The sequence below is a fragment of the Staurois parvus genome, unplaced genomic scaffold, assembly GCF_062004578.1.
Source record: "Staurois parvus isolate SC_StPar_1 unplaced genomic scaffold, SC_StPar_1.0 ptg000097l, whole genome shotgun sequence".
In the NCBI taxonomy this organism is placed as follows: domain Eukaryota; kingdom Metazoa; phylum Chordata; class Amphibia; order Anura; family Ranidae; genus Staurois; species Staurois parvus.
Genome location: NW_028317893.1, coordinates 11,080,885 through 11,097,932, shown reverse-complemented (window position 1 = coordinate 11,097,932; position 17,048 = coordinate 11,080,885). Strand labels below are relative to the sequence as shown.

Below are 17,048 nucleotides of genomic sequence, written 5' to 3'. Positions count from 1 at the left end.
TACTATGGGGGATGAATTACTATGGGGGATGAATTACACTATGGGGGATGAATTACACTATGGGGGATGAATTACTATATGGGGGATGAATTACTATGGGGGATGAATTACTATATGGGGGATGAATTACTATATGGGGGATTAATTACTATGGGGGATGAATTACTATATGGGGGATTAATTACTATGGGGGATGAATTACTATGGGGGATGAATTACTATATGGGGGATTAATTACTATGGGGGATGAATTACTATATGGGGGATTAATTACTATGCTTACTATGGGGGAATATTACTATACTTACTATGGATGACACATACACATCATTCATCTACTCTTGGTCCGGCCCCCGGGTCCAATTATAAAATACTTTATTATTTCATAATAAAGTAATTATAAAATAATTTCTTTGTGTTTGATTCCTATTCAAGAGAATTACTTTATATATAGTCAATATAGGCACAGAGGTAAATTTTTTTAACATTTTCTAATGGTGGTGTGCCTCGTGATTTTTTTCATGAAAAAAGTGTGCCTTTGCACAAAAAAGGTTGAAAAACACTGGCTTAGGGTGTCTACTTTCCTAGCAGGGGTCATGTGGGGGTGTTTGTACTGTGCTGGTATTTTAGCACCTCAAGAAATGTGATGGGCAGTCAGAAAGTAAAATCTGTGTAAATTCCATTATCTATACCATATATTGTAGATGCTATAACGTTCATACAAAGCAATCAATATACACTTATTGGGATTTTTTAACCAAAAACATGTAGTAGAATACATTTTGGCCTACATTTATGACTAACTTTGAGTTTACTATATATTTTTTATAGCCGAAAGTAAAAAATATAGTTTTTCTTAAAAATTTTTGGTCTTCTTTTGTTTATAGCATGAAAAATAAAAAGTGCACAGGTGAAAACAATACCCCCAAAAGTAATTTCTATTTGTGTGAAAAAAGGTCGTACATTTTGTTTGGGTACAGCATTGCATGACCGCGCAATTATCAGTTGAAATAGCACAGCGCCGAATAAAATAAAGAGGCCTGGTCATTAAGGGGGGTAAATCCTCAGGATGGCAAGTGGTTAAAAAGAAATGATACTTTGTAATGCAGATAAAAATTCAATTAATACAACTCTTTGCACTGCAAATTTAGTTTCTCCATATGTTCTACAATAATATACTGAAACATTGTTATAATGTACACATCTTAATTACAACAGGCAATTCTGGGTTTGTTCTCTTATGGGATGTCACAAAGCAAGACAAGTAGTTTTGCGACAAAAGTCAAATAGAGGACAGTGCCATTCAGCTCACAACATGTATAACACACAAGCACAGTCTTCTTTTTGAGCTTGAACTTTGCTTGCAGAAGCCTTCTGCATTTCAATCTAATGAGCTGAATGAACATCAGAAAAGCGTATTATGTTAAATACAAAAGTCCTTGTGTTCCGTGTTTACCACCCAGTACACCCAAAATAGTAAGGAGTAAAGTACTGGGAGTTTTGTAAAACTGAACACAAGAGCTTTTTACTGGAAGGAGCATGGAGTATGTGGATTTTAATTAAACATCTACAGAATAAAAATGTGTAAGTATGCAAAAATATTATCTTCCTTAAAACACACTGTGCTACAAATTTAACATGTGTCTCTTACAGAAAATTCATAGACTTTAAAATATCTAAAAAAAATGTGTTGCATTTAAGTTTATGCTGTATTTGAATGCTTGCAGTAATAATAATTTGTCATCGCTTCATAATATGTCAAGTTGTTACATCAGCAGTATACTGTTTTGTAAATATATTTATCATACATACTTTCATTTTGTAAATATATTTATCATTCATACATTCATAAACTGATACATTTTAAAGAGTAAAACATAAATTTGAGCAAGTATAAAATAATGTAATAAATTAGGTGTATAATATAGAATATTTTTCAAAGTCTGTTCACTTCTAACATTAAACCCAGAGATTGTTTTCCTAACTGCCAGTTACCTTTACATGAATGTTGTTTCAACTGTCAGTTATTTATTAGAAACAGCTAAGGGATACATTGTTTTTCCTATTATGAAAATATATGTGATAATATAGTATATGTTCAATACAGGACCTTAACACAAAGATTTTCAAAAATATACTATTTCTCAAAGTAAATTTATTAAGCTTATTTGCTATTTGCTGTTTAGATCTTTAACAAGTGCAATCATTATGAGAGTAAACTTTGACTTCAATTGTCCTGAGCAAATTTTGTTGTGTGACATATTTGTGTTATGCAAAACAAGTCATTTATGAAATTGATGACTGTGCTATATTGTCTATTTTTCCATTACAACTATTAATATTATTCTATCATACTATAATTGAATTGAATTCATGTTGATGTACTGTAGGAGTTAAGATCACTAATTGAATATAAGAGAGTTCTATATGCAAAATCTAATGTTGTTAATATGAAACAGTAAATATATACAGGGTTACTAAACCTGGATCATTCAGCATCTGATAAAGCTTTGCCAAGCAGCTTCTAACTTCAGCTTGTTAAGCTTTGACAATAACATCTGGAAGCTGGTTGGTTTCTATGTAGAGCGGCACCAGATTTTGCACACTCTAGTTTGGAAAATCTCCCCCATAGTTTCATAGTTATGTTGAAATAAGACACATGTCCGTCTAGATTAACCAATTGGCAAAAATACATAAAAACCTTGATCCACAGAACCCCAAACTCACAGTTATGCCGGATATCCACAGTTGATCCAAATATGTTTCTGTTTTTTCACTCACAGTGCAATCCAAAAATGTTATTTCTAATAAAACCGCTACTACTACTTATAGTAATAATTATAAAAAATAATACATGTATTATCATATTTATTTTTGTAAAGTGTATATACATCCAGTTATTTTTTGGCTTAAGTTTTGGATAGAGTGTAGAGGGTTAAGAACCCCATTTGAGTTTTTAGCTGCTATCCAGGGCTTTAGTTTTAAATTGAGGGCTAGCCCTGCAACCTTAAATACCTCAATACTGCCATACATATATATATACAGCCTCATATTGAGATGATTATACCAGAATCACGGCTGCAGCTACAACCATGACTCTGGTACCATTATTTTCAGCAGCCGTTACCCTACAAGTTAAACATTATCCAAACAGCTGTACAGCTGCTCAATTACTTTTACAGGTGGTGCAAGGGTCCCCCCCTCCACCTTTCCAGGCTCTTTTATACCACAAAGGAGCCCAGTACCAATGCGACCAGTTGCATCAAGATATGTACACAGAGTGAAAGGAATGTCTGTTGTTCTTCTCCCTCTGTGACATCAGAAACCAGAAGCGATGAGAATTTTTTTCACTTTCAATTTTGGTTTGTTTGTTTTCTAGCCATTAAGGACTTTCAAAGCATCTGATTCAATAATGCAGATATTGACTGGTCAGATGAAACTGCTCACTCCTCTAAGGCTCGACACTTCTTAAATGTCTTGTGGGACAATTTTATGTGTCAGTTGGTGGATGCCCCAACTAGAAACAGGGCTCTGCTTGACCTAATTACAACAAACCAGAGCTGACAGTGGCTGTAAAGGTAAGGGATAATTTAGGAAACAGTGATCATAGGGCAATTGCGTTCACTGTAATTCATGGCAAATGCAGATATGAGGGTAGAACAAGTACATTAAATTTTAAGAAATCCAACTTTACCAAACTGCACCCCATACTTCCCCATTATAAGGTTCAATGTAGAAAAATGTAAATTGATGCACTTGGGTGCTAAAAATATGAACACATGTTACACACTAGGAGGAGAACCCCTGTGGGAATAAAGTTTGGAAAAAGATCTGGGGGGTCCTAGTTGGTGACAGACTCAGCAATAAAATGCAATGCCAAGCAATAGCAACCAAAGCCAGCAGGCATGCATTACTCAGGAGATACTGTACATCTATAATTCTACCACTTTACAAAACTCTGGTTTAGCGGCATCATGAGTATGCTCTCCAGTTCTAGTCACCAATCCTAGAGAGATGCGCTGGAACTGGAGACAGTCCAGATAACAGCAACAAAACTAATATTGGGACTGGAGGATCTCAGTTATAAGGAATGGCTACATACATTGAGCTTATGTGCTTATGTTCCTTGGAGAAAGGGAACTTAAGAGGTGACATGATTGCAATATATAAATATCTAAATGGTGATTCTAGCAAAGGGAGAAAACTGTTCAGTCTCAGGTCACTTAAGAGGACACGCAGTCATTCAGTGAAGTTGGATGAGAAGTTTTTAACCTTAAATGGTGTAGGGGGTTCTTTACTGTCAGGATGGTAAGGATGTGAAACTCCCTTCTACAATTGGTGGTGTCAACGGGAAGTGTTGACAATTTACAAAAAAAAATTAGATAGGCATCTTAGCTTACATGATATACAGGGATATGGGAAGTGGTAGAGACATAAATACGCACACCCACACAGGTTGAACTATATGGACTGGTGTCTTTATTCAACCTCACCAACTATGCAGGCTATGTAAAAATGTATTAAATTGCAGCTCATCAGTTCTTGTGGTGTGCTGCTGCATTTGTTTTATTTTTTAAGACTTTTTTCCCTTTATTTTCACCTGGTAATCTAGCCAGAAAGTGTGTAGTTGCTAATCAACTTGCTTTAACACACCAAGGTGTCCGGACAAAGTAGCAGTTAAAAGTTTGACACAAACCATTTAACACTGATAGGGGTGCTTACAGGGGTCAGCTTACATTCATTTATGTAATGATATGCTTTTAGAGTGTCAAGTCCATCTAAATCTGCTAGTCTAACACTACCTTCCCCCCAGACTGAAATGTTGTTGTCTAATGGTGTATATAGATGTTCTTCGTATCCAGACCATTATCTTGCACATTATCATGCATAAGGATTTTAAAGGAAAAAATATTATCACTTAAGGAAGGAAATGCTTTAGACATGCACTGAAGTCTGATAGAGTGTACATCCTGTTCACTTTATATGAGACAGTGGAGGTTAAGGGCATTTTTAAAGCCACAGGGATGGCATAATGTTCCATGTTTTCACTAACTATATTATTTATCAGGATTTAAGCTGACAGATGTAGATATATCTTGGAATGAGATCTGTATTTGCAAAGAGAATAGAGCAGTAAAGTGATAAGGCCTTTGCAATAGGGAAATAGAAATTTAAAATCCCTACTCAAACCTTATAAAGATATTCAGCTGTTTAAACAGATAATGTCTTCAGTAAATGTTTGCTGCTGCATCAAATATATTGAGGATTAATAACTAGAGAAGAGTTTCTCAGTGTGATTGTGTTTATCATGTGCTGTCAACTAGTAAAAGTTCAAGACATGACATTGAAGTGTACATTCTTTAAAGCGGAATTATTTTCACATCCCTGTTAGATTAAAAGTTGATAGCATAAATATAAATCAGTATTTTTTTCAATATCATTTTCGCCTAGTTTACCTGATTTGGGTACCATTTTATATACAAATGTAAAATGTAAATAATCTGAGCAGAAAATTCCAACAAAATAGGATCTTGGTATGGCACTGTCTGACTCCATTAGATTTCAGTGTTGGATGTTTTTGGTCTATATAGTAATCTTTTTCACCCAAGCTTCACCAAACTTTCACCCAACATTTACATTACAAACAATCAAAGTAAACAAGTGTGAATCTTGGGTAAAAGTTGTATGAAACTGACATTCATAAGGACTTTTGCATAAGTATTTGTATGAAGTCTCAGTACATTCCATGACTGTAATTTGAAAGTACTTGTTTTCTTTTAACATTTGATTTTGGAATGAATGTACTTTACTGAATGAAAACCACATACATTTTTATAATTTTTTTAATTTAAGAAAAAAATTCCATCCTGCTTCTTAAAACTTTTTTGTCAGTTTGACCCCACTAATGATTAGAAAATCAAATTAATGTTCTTAAAATAATACATTTTACTACTAGGCCAGCTTTAGTAAAATACTTACCATATCCTTGGCTTCTATCTTGCAGGAAGTGATGTCACCATCCTTCCAAGGAGATCTGGGAAAATGCTTAGTACCCTAAATCTTATGGGATGATGCTTAGTGTAAGATGATATTCTTGTGAAATCTGGGATACTCAGTATTCTCTGGGATTTTGCTGGAAGCATGATGACCTCACCCTCATCTATGAGCCATGGCTATCATAAGTAGTTATATGCAATCCTCTTTGTCCTAACCTGTTTTTTACATTTATGCTGCTCTTTGTATAGTATATAGAATGGAGACCAGATATTCTAATTGGATAGTGCTTTCAATTTAACTTCTGATTTAATAGAAATTTCTCAAGAGGCACATTAAAGCTGAAGTTCAGGTATGGATAGTTTTGCATAGTTACATTGGTCCAACTTGGACCAATGTAAATATGCATGTGCCATACCTGGCCAATCCCCATGACAGCTAGAAATCACTCTGCAGAGATCATGGTTTCTCCACCTTATCAAATCAAAGAATGGCTGAATGGCTCTCGTATATAATATTGTTTTTAAAAAATGTGCTATCTGCTAAATAAAGTGTAATATATAAAAGGCACTGGTTTAAGGATGTTCTTTGCCCATTTTTAAATAAAGGTAAGGGTTCCTTACAGCAGCATTCCAACAGGAAGGTCTCAATATCATCCAGTATTTAAAGTAAATATACATTTTCCCTGCTATTAAGCAGCCTACCATGGGCTACACCAGCTTTCAACCTAATAGAATGCAGTCCCTGAGTCCAAAACATAATGGTGTTCACATGCTGCTGCTGTAGTAACCATAGCTCCAAGTTTCATCTTGGTTAGTGCAAGTAGACACGGCCCTAGATGTCCATGCATCTGCTGCTCCATAGTAGCTTACTAGTCTAATTGTCAAGGTAGAGCCCTGTACCATAAGTTATATGCACAACTGCACAGCAGACTCTGGTCACCATCAAAATGTGGACCCAAGGTTGAAGGCTTCATCCCATCCAAAACACTACAACACCTTGAGGATCTAGAACCTAGTTTCAGATGGTTTCTCTTAATGAGGCACACAGCCCAGAGCCCCTCAACCTGGAAAATGACAAAAAAAAACACATTTTTTACACAAAGTTGGAAGTTAAATGATATACAGTGGGGCAAAAAAGTATTTAGTCAGCCACCAATTGTGCAAGTTCTCCCACCTAAAAAGATGAGAGAGGCCTGTAATTGGCATCATAGGTAGACCTCAACTATGAGAGACAAAATGAGAAAAAATATCCAGACAATCACATTGGCTGATTTGTAAAGAATTTATTTGCAAATTATGGTGGAAAATAAGTATTTGGTCAATATCAAAAGTTCATCTCAATACTTTGTTATATATCCTTTGTTGGCAATGACAAAGGTCAAACGTTTCCTGTAAGTCTTCACAAGGTTGGCACACACTGTTGCTGGTATGTTGGCCCATTCCTCCATGCAGATCTCCTCTAGAGCAGTGATGTTTTGGGGCTGTCGCTGGGCAACACAGACTTTCAACTCCCTCCAAAGGTTTTCTATGGGGCTGAGATCTGGAGACTGACTAGGCCACTCCAGGACCTTGAAATGCTTCTTACGAAGCCACTCCTTCGTTGGCCGGGCGGTATGTTTGGGACCATTTTCATGTTGGAAGACCCAGCCACGTTTCATCTTCAACGCCCTTGCTGATGGAAGGAGGTTTGCACTCAAAATCTCACGATACATGGCCCCATTCATTCTGTCCTGTACATGGATCAGTCGTCCTGGTCCCTTTGCGGAGAAACAGCCCCAAAGCATGATGTTGCCACCCCCATGCTTCACAGTAGGTATGGTGTTCTTTGGATGCAACTCAGCATTCTCTCTCCTCCAAACACGATGAGTTGTGTTTCTACCAAACAGTTCTATTTTGGTTTCATCTGACCATATGACATTCTCCCAATCCTCTTCTGGATCATCCAAATGCTCTCTAGCAAACTTCAGATGGGCCCGGACATGTACTGGCTTAAGCATGGGGACACGTCTGGCACTGCAGGATCTGAGTCCCTGGTGGCGTAGTGTGTTACTGATGGTAGCCTTTGTTACGTTGGTCTCAGCTCTCTGCAGGTCATTCACTAGGTCCCCTCGTGTGGTCCTGGGATTTTTGCTCACCGTTCTTGTGATCATTTTGACCCCACGGGGTGAGATCTTGCGTGGAGCCCCAGATCGAGGGAGATTATCAGTGGTCTTCTATGTCTTCCATTTTCTAATTATTGCTCCCACAGTTGATTTGTTCACACCAAGATGCTTGCCTATTGCAGATTCAGTCTTCGACAGCTCTTTGGTCTTCACCATAGTGGAGTTTGGAGTGTGACTGTTTGAGGTTGTGGACAGGTGTCTTTTATACTGATAACAAGTTCAAACAGGTGCCATTGATACAGGTAATGAGTGCAGGACAGAGGAGCCTCTTAAAGAAGAAGGTACAGGTCTGTGAAAGCCAGAAATCTTGCTTGTTTGTAGGTGACCAAATACTTATTTTCCACCATAATTTGCAAATAAATTCTTTCCAAATCAGTCAATGTGATTGTCTGGATTTCTTTTTCTCATTCTGCCTCTCATAGTTGAGGTCTACCTATGATGCCAATTATATGCCTCTCTCATCTTTTTAAGTGGGAGAACTTGCACAATTGGTGGCTGACTAAATACTTTTTTGCCCCACTGTATTGTTCACAAATGCCATGTTTATGTGGAATCAAACCCTGTCCAAATCGAATGTGGTTTCCCCACTGATCCTGTGTGAACCGAGGCTTGTCATAGCCTGAGTTCACACAGGAGTGGAGTGGGAAACCTCCCTACAGGCATCCCAGTGTCAGTGGTAGGAGAAGAGATAAAGTGGTGGGGATTTGAAATTGGGGAAGATCACCTCTATGGTAAATTGACAGAACATTGACCTCAGTTCCACATTCCCCGCCAGGATGAGGGAGCCGAAGAGGTACCAGAGGATTCCTGTTTCTACACAAAACTGCTCCGACGACTGATTAAAAAAAAATATAGGGTTGATGCCTGCAGCTGCAGCTGGTACAGTAAATGCTTCCGAACTGGCAAAGTACTTGTACATTATCTGGCCCAAAAGTAGATAATAAGGCTTACTTGTAGGTGCAGTGAATATTTCCTAAATGTTTCCTAAATGTGCACAGTTTGGGAAATATTCACAATTGTAGCACACTGTGCTCTGAATGAACAGCATACTCAAGTGTGCATTCCATTCAGAGCACTGTGCCACAAATGTGACTTCCTCAACTTCATCGCAACACAACCATTTAAATGGCCAGAGCACAGAAACCCAGATGGAAGAGTGGGTGAATATGGAAGCCCTGTCAAAGAAATCCGCTTTACAGATAACTCTGTCATATTGGGCTAGTAAGAGGTGTATAAGTATAACCTGCAGGGAGACCTTTTTTATTTATTTATTTATTTTTTAGAGTTTACTACCGCTTTAAAAGGTTTAACTGGAGTTTGCCTAGTGCATCTAAGTTTGCTAATGCATCTAACACTCTCCACCCCCCAAACTAACAATGCTACTATTTATCGGTGTCTCTGTTGCTCCTTTATCCAGAGTGTAGGCCCTCTAATACAGGATAATACAGCCAGTTGTGTTACTGGCTGGATCACCAGGTGAAAACAGAGGGAATAAATAATTAAAAAAAAGAAAAAAAAACAATGCAGCCGTCACATTTGATGGTTGGCAATCTTCAATATATTACATTTTTGGTTTTGAGTTTAAAATTAAACTTAAGGGGGGCGTGTCCAAGATGGCGACCGGAGCGGCCGCATAATCCGGAGCTCCGGTGCCGAGCTTTTAGATCCGCTGCCATCCGTGCGGCGGCGGGTCACGGAGTGCCGGCGGAGGACCCGGGTAGTATCCCTGATCCCGGGGAGTCGGAACCCAGGTGATATTTCCGCCCCTCGTGGCGGCTGACGTCCGCGGCCTGGTGCGGCCGTGCGGGCCGGGGCTCCGGCGCCGCCCATCAGCTCTCCCATCCGCACCTGCTGCCATCCGGTGCCGAGCTTTTGAGTCCGCTGCCATCCGTGCGGCGGCGGATCGCGGAGTGCCGGCGGAGGACCCGGGTGGTGTCCCTGATCCCGGGAAGTCGGAACCCGGGTGATATTTCCGCCCCTCGTGGCGGCTGACGTCCGCGGCCTGGTGCGGCCGCGCGGGCCGGGGCTCCGGCGCCGCCCATCGGCTCTCCCATCCGCACCTGCTGCCATCCGGGCTGTGGTAGATCGCCTGGGGACATCCGCGGCGCCCTCTGCACTGCTGGGACTGGGGGAGAGACGCCACTGAGCCTTGCTGCTTCCCGCGGTGGCGGCGGCCTACATCACCGGTCTGGAGCCTCCATCTGGTCACAGTGAGTGGGGGATGCGGGTGCCCTCTTATTATTAGCTCCCCCCGCAGTGACCTGGGAGTGGGCCTCACGTTGCTGACCCCGGAGCCTGCCATCTCCTGTAACCACAGCCCCTGTTGGGCTCAGAGGCCTACTGGGGCCTTGATATTGCCCCGTGGAGTGTCTCCCTGGAGGGCCCTGTGCTTGGTGTTGGAGGTCCTCTGCTTCCCACTTGTCCCTCTTGTGTCCTAGATTGGGATCTGGTGCCATCATCCTGCTCCGGTGTGCTATATCTGCGTGTTACTGTGATCTATGTCCTCTCTACCCTTCCATGACTTGCTAATTATCCTTACAATATAATGTTCTCGCAGATGAATCTAACCGCATTCATGTAACTACAACCCTAAACCTATTTTGGGCGTTATAGGTCCCCTGGGGTTATAATCTCCATTCATTATCCTATTTTCAGTTGATCACCCCCAGGAGACTCCCTGTATGCCGTCCACAAAGAAAAAAAAGGGACAAGCCCAGAAGTCCCTCACAACATACCTACTTAAGGCACACGAGCTTTGTAATATGTCTCCAGTCAATACAGAGCGAGCATCCCTGTCCGATCCCACACAGGATACCACCGCTCCCTTATCGGCCTTGGTCAGTGAAAATACACAGCAACTTACAAAAGGAGACTTGGAGTCCTGCTTGGAATCTATGTACGCCAAACTAGCCGCCAAATTTCAATCAGAATTGCATAAAAGCACTAATGTTCTCTCTCAGGAAATAGCCACATTGGGCTCCAGGACAGACCGCTTAGAAACCAAACACGATGAACTTAGCCTGGCCTATGGTGAACTTTCCAGAGAGCATGATCATCTACAAACGGCCTTTTTTCAACTACAGGCGCAGGTGGAGGACCTTGATAATCGCAATCGCAGGAATAATCTGCGAATCAGGGGAATCCCGGAGTCTATGTCTGACCTCTCCTTAATCGTGACCAAATTATTTCAATCACTCCTCCCGGATTGTGACCCTGGGTCTTTTCCCTGTGACCGCATCCATAGAGCCCTGCGCCCTAAACCTCCTACTGACAAGCCACCTAGGGATATTGTCCTGTGCATGAGGGACTTTTTGACCAAAGAGGAAATACTCAGAGCTGCTCGCAATACCCCTACGATCTCCTTTGAAGGCTCGGTCTTACAAATCTTTCCGGATGTTTCCCCGGCCACGTTGGAGAAGCGTAGAAAAATGAAAGAAGTCACAACGGTCCTGTTCTCAGCTCGTATTCGCTACAAATGGGGCTTTCCCTTTAAGTTGATTGTTCCACATAATGGGAGCACATATATAGCTACATCTCCTTCTGAAGGTAGAGCAATCTTGGCCAAACTGGGCCTAGCGGATGCCCCATCACCTCAACGTCCACCCTCCACCCCTCGTGTCTCTCCCATTTGGCATACCCCATCTCCACGGAGAGATAGAAGGAGAGTCAGACAGGATCCGGGTTGATAGGTCCATTCTCACTTGCCTATTACCTATTGTTTGACAGTCCTTGGTCTTGCCTATTGTCTTTTATGACTTTACCGAGAATTGAGACACAGGGATTTTGTTTCTTACATCTTACGCTGTCAGGATGTGTATTTCTATGGTTACTGCTATGTTAATTTTATAATCCTGAGTAATATGTGTGTGCCTTGCATTGATAGCTGGACGAGTTAAGGTATAACAAGGGTCTTTGGTCCCTCTTAATTGCGCCCATTGGTTTATGGTTCCACAACTCTTTGACACGTTACCCCACCCTGCCTCCTGACATGGCCGGAAGTGTCGCCGCCCGATTGAGGGGTGGCAGTTCCGTTTTCCATGTTTTAGGGAGACAGGGTTTGGGCCCATTTGGCCCCTTAATATTTGAACTTTTTGTTTTATCAGGTATGACAAATTTTCAGCCTGATCCATGTTCTTTAGTTACCTTATTTGTAGGAGCTCTTCAAATCTCCTCTCTATTGTTTTTTGTCTTCTCTTTTTTCAACACTTTAGTGCATGAGGATTGTGTTGTGTCGGTCTATGGACATCATGGCCCCCATCTTGGGGCCGGGGGGTCCCCTGGGCTGGTTCTGCCACCTGTACGTCTGTCTGCTATAGACCTGCGGATCTCTATGTCTAGCCAATTAATTTTAGAGGATATCTTTGTAATGTATACTTTTATGATGATAGTAATAAGCTCTGTTTACTATGGTAATTCAATGTATTTCGCATAATGTCCAGGGTTTCAATTCGCCAAACAAGCGCAAAACGGCCTTTCTTCAATATAAACGACTGGGAGCCAAGATTATCTTATTACAGGAAACACATTTTGCAGCTGCAAAACACCCGACATATTTTCATAGATCTTATAGGCAGGGGTATTATACCCTGCATTCCTCCAAGAGTAGGGGCGTAGCCATCTTTCTACATAATTCATTCCCCTTTGAGGTTCAACATGTGTATCGTGATCCGGACAGTAGGTTTATCATTCTTAAAGGCACCCTTTCAGGTCGAGAACTTACTATTGCTAATGTATATGCACCGAATTCAGCTCAAGCTACCTTTTTTTCAAAATTTTTTGGTACTCTGGATAGGTTTTTGTCCCCTCATCTCTTGGTGGGTGGGGATTTTAATCTGGTGGCAAATCCTCTTTTGGACCGTAGTTCCCCCTCGCATTCTTCCCAGGCTTTCCCAAAATCCCTTACTAAGAAATTAGATACCCTCCAGTTGGTGGATGCCTGGAGAGCGCACAACACCGGAGCCAGGGATTACACATTTTATTCCCACCCACGACTCTTATGCTAGATTAGACTATATATATTGTACCCCAATTTTACTAGCTAATTCTAAGGTAGCTTGCATTCATTTGAGCCCCTGGTCGGATCACAGTATTGTGGCCTTATCTATCACATTTGTGGGATTGGCACCTACTCCTTTCTCTTGGAGACTTAATGATTCTATGCTAACCGATATCGACTCTCGCCAGGAAGTGGTTACATCTATTCAGGAATATTTTCAATCTAATTTAACCCCTGATATTTCCCCAGCCACACTCTGGGTAGCCCACAAGGCGGTCCTACGAGGCCGACTTATCTCCATGGCCTCATCCAGAAATAGAAAACGTTGGCAGCAAATACTACTTCTAACCCGAGAATTAGAAGCACACTATAGAAGCCATGTCGCTAATCCATCTCTGCTTAATAAACAGCTACTGTCCCAAAAGCGCTTGGAACTGAATGCCCTGCTTTCCCAAAAAACTGAAAAGGCCCTTCGCTGGTCGAAGGCCTCATTCCTATTACATAGTAACTCGGCATCTACCATGTTCGCAAGGAAGTTGAACCACTCTCTGCGCCCCCCACACGTGTATAAATTACGCACAAATTCGGGTGCTATCTCATCTCTACCTCAGGAAGTCTTGGGTATTTTCGAACATTTTTATTCAAACCTACTAGCTCCTCCGCAGTCGGATTCTGTCCCTCTGTCGGACTCTTGGCTGGACTCTATACCCCTCCCTGCCCTTACACCCTCTCAGATTGTCACTCTTAATGCCCCCTGTACTTTAGAGGAAATAACATGTGCAATAGGCGCGCTCAAGCGCTCTACTGCGCCGGGTCCTGACGGATATACCGCTAGCTATTATAAACATTTTGCCTCTACATTGGCTCCATACTTGATAACTTTATTTAATGATGTTTTGCAGGGGGGTAAGTTCCCTGAGGAGATGTTATTGGCTAACATGTCTCTAATACCCAAGCCACAGAAGGACCACTGTTTGCCACAAAACTATAGACCAATCTCAGTCATGAATAATGATCTAAAGATATTTAGCCGTATTTTGGCGGACCGGTTGGCCCCTATCATCTCCTCTTTGGTCTCTCCAGACCAGTCGGGTTTTATTCCCGACAGATTTATTACTGATAACATTCGTCTCACTCTAAATGTTATTCAAGATGCCAATTTACATTCCAAAGAGGTTCTGTTGATGAGTTTGGATATAAACAAGGCCTTTGATAGTGTTCTTTGGCCCTACTTGTTCTCCTTGCTACAGAAAATGGGCTTTAGTGAGGGGTTTTTGGCAGGCATACATGCCCTGTATGACTCTCCTAAAACGAGAATTAGGCTTCCTGGCTGTAACTCTGACTTCTTTACATTGGGTAGAGGTACCCGCCAGGGCTGTCCTCTTTCACCCCTTTTATTTGCGCTGGTGTTGGAACCTTTGGCATTGGCGATTAAATCACATTCGGATATTTCTGGCTATTCATTATTAGTTTCACAGTTTAAATTGAGCATGTATGCTGATGATGTTATGCTTTTTATTACTAACCCGTTGACTTCTTTACCTAACTTGTGTGCTGTATTGAACGATTTTGCCAAAGTGTCAGGTCTCACCGTTAATTTTACCAAATCTGTGGTCATGCCTGTTAATGTTCCTGACTCCCTAAGTGCATCTCTCCGTAGTTCTTTCCCATTTCGCTGGGTCAAGGACAGGATATCCTATCTGGGGATTAACCTCACTCCCAGATACTCGGATATATTTGCGGCTAATTATCCACCATGTGTATCGCGTCTCTCTACTCTACTGAAGATCTGGCACGGTTATCATATCTCCTTTCTGGGTAGAGTCACGGCGGTTAAAATGAATATTTTGCCCAAATTGCTTTATCTCTTTAGAGCACTTCCAGTTCCGGTCTCAAAAACCTTTTTGGATCATTTTCAGCGGACTATTAATAATTTTATTTGGGGAAATAAGCATCCACGTTTTGCCTCATCCATTTTGTATCGCTCACAACGGTCGGGAGGTCTCGGTCTTCCTAACTTTTGGCTATATTATCTCTCGGCTCGCTTTGCGCAATTGTCACAATGGGCTACTATTAACTCTCAAATCCCGTGGATCAAGTTTGAGTCTCAGTCGATACGCCCTTTTTATTTACCGGGAATTTTATGGTCTAACATCTCCCCCCGATCGACTGTTTTTCATAACTCCATAGTGACTCACTCACTGACGCTTTGGTCCAAACACAAATCTAAATTGGGTTTAGTCTCTTCTATTCCCCCAGGTGTGTCATTTTTTGGGGATCCTACTTTTGTTGTAGCCTTTTCTTCCCCTCATATGTTTCGTTGGTGGTATGATCGATCTTTTATCAGATTGTCTGATTTCCAAAGAGGAGGATCTTATATTACCTTTGATATGCTGCGCGTGTTGTTTGATGTTCCTCTTCGCGAGTACCTTCGTTATAGACAGATTAGGCACTTTTTTAAAGCGCACTTTGGCCTTGCCCCATCCTCTCCGATTTCCTTTTTTGAACGTGTCAGCCGTGACTCTCCCAGGGGTAGGGGTCTTATCTCAAATCTTTATCACCAATTTTTGATCTGTCTTTTTCATGCTCCCCCTTTGTACAGACGAAAATGGGAGGAGGATTGTGGCGTCACTTTTTCGGATGAGGATTGGGATTCCATGGTGGATAATATATGCAAGAGCTCTAGATCTCTTTCGGTTCGTGAGACGGCCCTTAAAGTTCTAACCAGATGGTATTATACCCCGTCAAGACTACATGTACTGTTTCCACAAACGTCCCCTCTATGTTTTCGGGGCTGTGACTGCACGGGTACTTTGGTTCATATATTTTGGGATTGCCCGACCATATCTTTGATCTGGCGTAGGATTTCTGAGGTCGCTACCTTATTGTCGGGCGCCCCGATACGATTGTCCATGCAGACCTGTTTGTTGGGGGCCCATATCCCAGGGGTCTCTGATGCCAATCTGAGATTGATACACACATTATGTATTGCCACTTTATGGTCTATTGCCCTACATTGGAGGTCCAATGTTGTACCCTTAGACTCCGTTTTACACAGAATTGACACTGTAATGCTTATGGAACACATTCATTATACCCTACTGGATAAGCTGCACTTATACGATAAAAAATGGGAGTCATGGAGAGATTGCAGACACTTATTACATGCTTAATAACATCCCCAGTAAAAGTTGGCTGGCATGTACTATTGACAGGTGTATCACCTAACCTATTTTGTTGTTTACGTACTTCATGCACTTGTAACTTCCTCTTTTTTTTCTTATCTTCTTTGTTATGTTAATATACCTTTATGTATTGTACTTTTCAAAAGTGCCTTGTTTTTGCTGACAATATCACTTTTAAAGTGTGCTGTTGTTCTACTGTCTACTCTTGTACAATAAAATCGTTTGTAAACAAAAAAAAAATTAAACTTAAGTCAGAAAATTAGGTTCTGCTGGATCACTTCAGACTGGCCCCTTTGCAGATATAGATATAAAACGTTAAAAATAAGTATCTATACTGTTTAAAATCCAGTAATACACTGTCTCATCCTACTCTACATACCGTATGTTCAGTTGCTCTTTATTTTTTGGCACTGCCAATAATGTACAAGGCAATCTGTTGCCAGCCTAAATATTTACTGCTGCTCAGGGGTTCTGGGCCTCAGCAAAATGGCAGCCTCAAGCAAGAAGTAACAGGTACAATGCTGGAGGCAATTTACAGCACACAATTTTGATAGCATAATTATTAATGTAGAATGTATGTTCTTTGCTAAAGAACATTATTTTGTATTAAGTTATGGGTAAAGTTCACTTTAATACTGCTTTTAGATTCTTCTGAAATTGACACAGTGTTTAGTTGCAACACTTGAAGTGAAATATCCAGATGTGTATA

The 17,048-nt window shown here is 41.0% G+C and overlaps 1 protein-coding gene across 2 annotated transcripts in view; it reads left to right on the top strand.

The window, feature by feature from the left end:
- The first annotated feature begins 1,461 nt into the window (after positions 1–1,461).
- LOC149467921 (cadherin-19-like) overlaps positions 1,462–17,048 on the top strand; it is a 164,387-nt gene continuing 148,800 nt past the window's right edge. The window contains exon 1 of one of the 2 annotated variants that reach the window (XM_089671069.1): positions 1,462–1,584. The gene's annotated coding sequence lies outside the window, so the exon portion shown is untranslated. Of the gene's footprint in view, positions 1,585–3,441; positions 3,579–17,048 lie in introns of those variants that run through there. The other variant, XM_089671070.1, reaches the window with a different exon arrangement.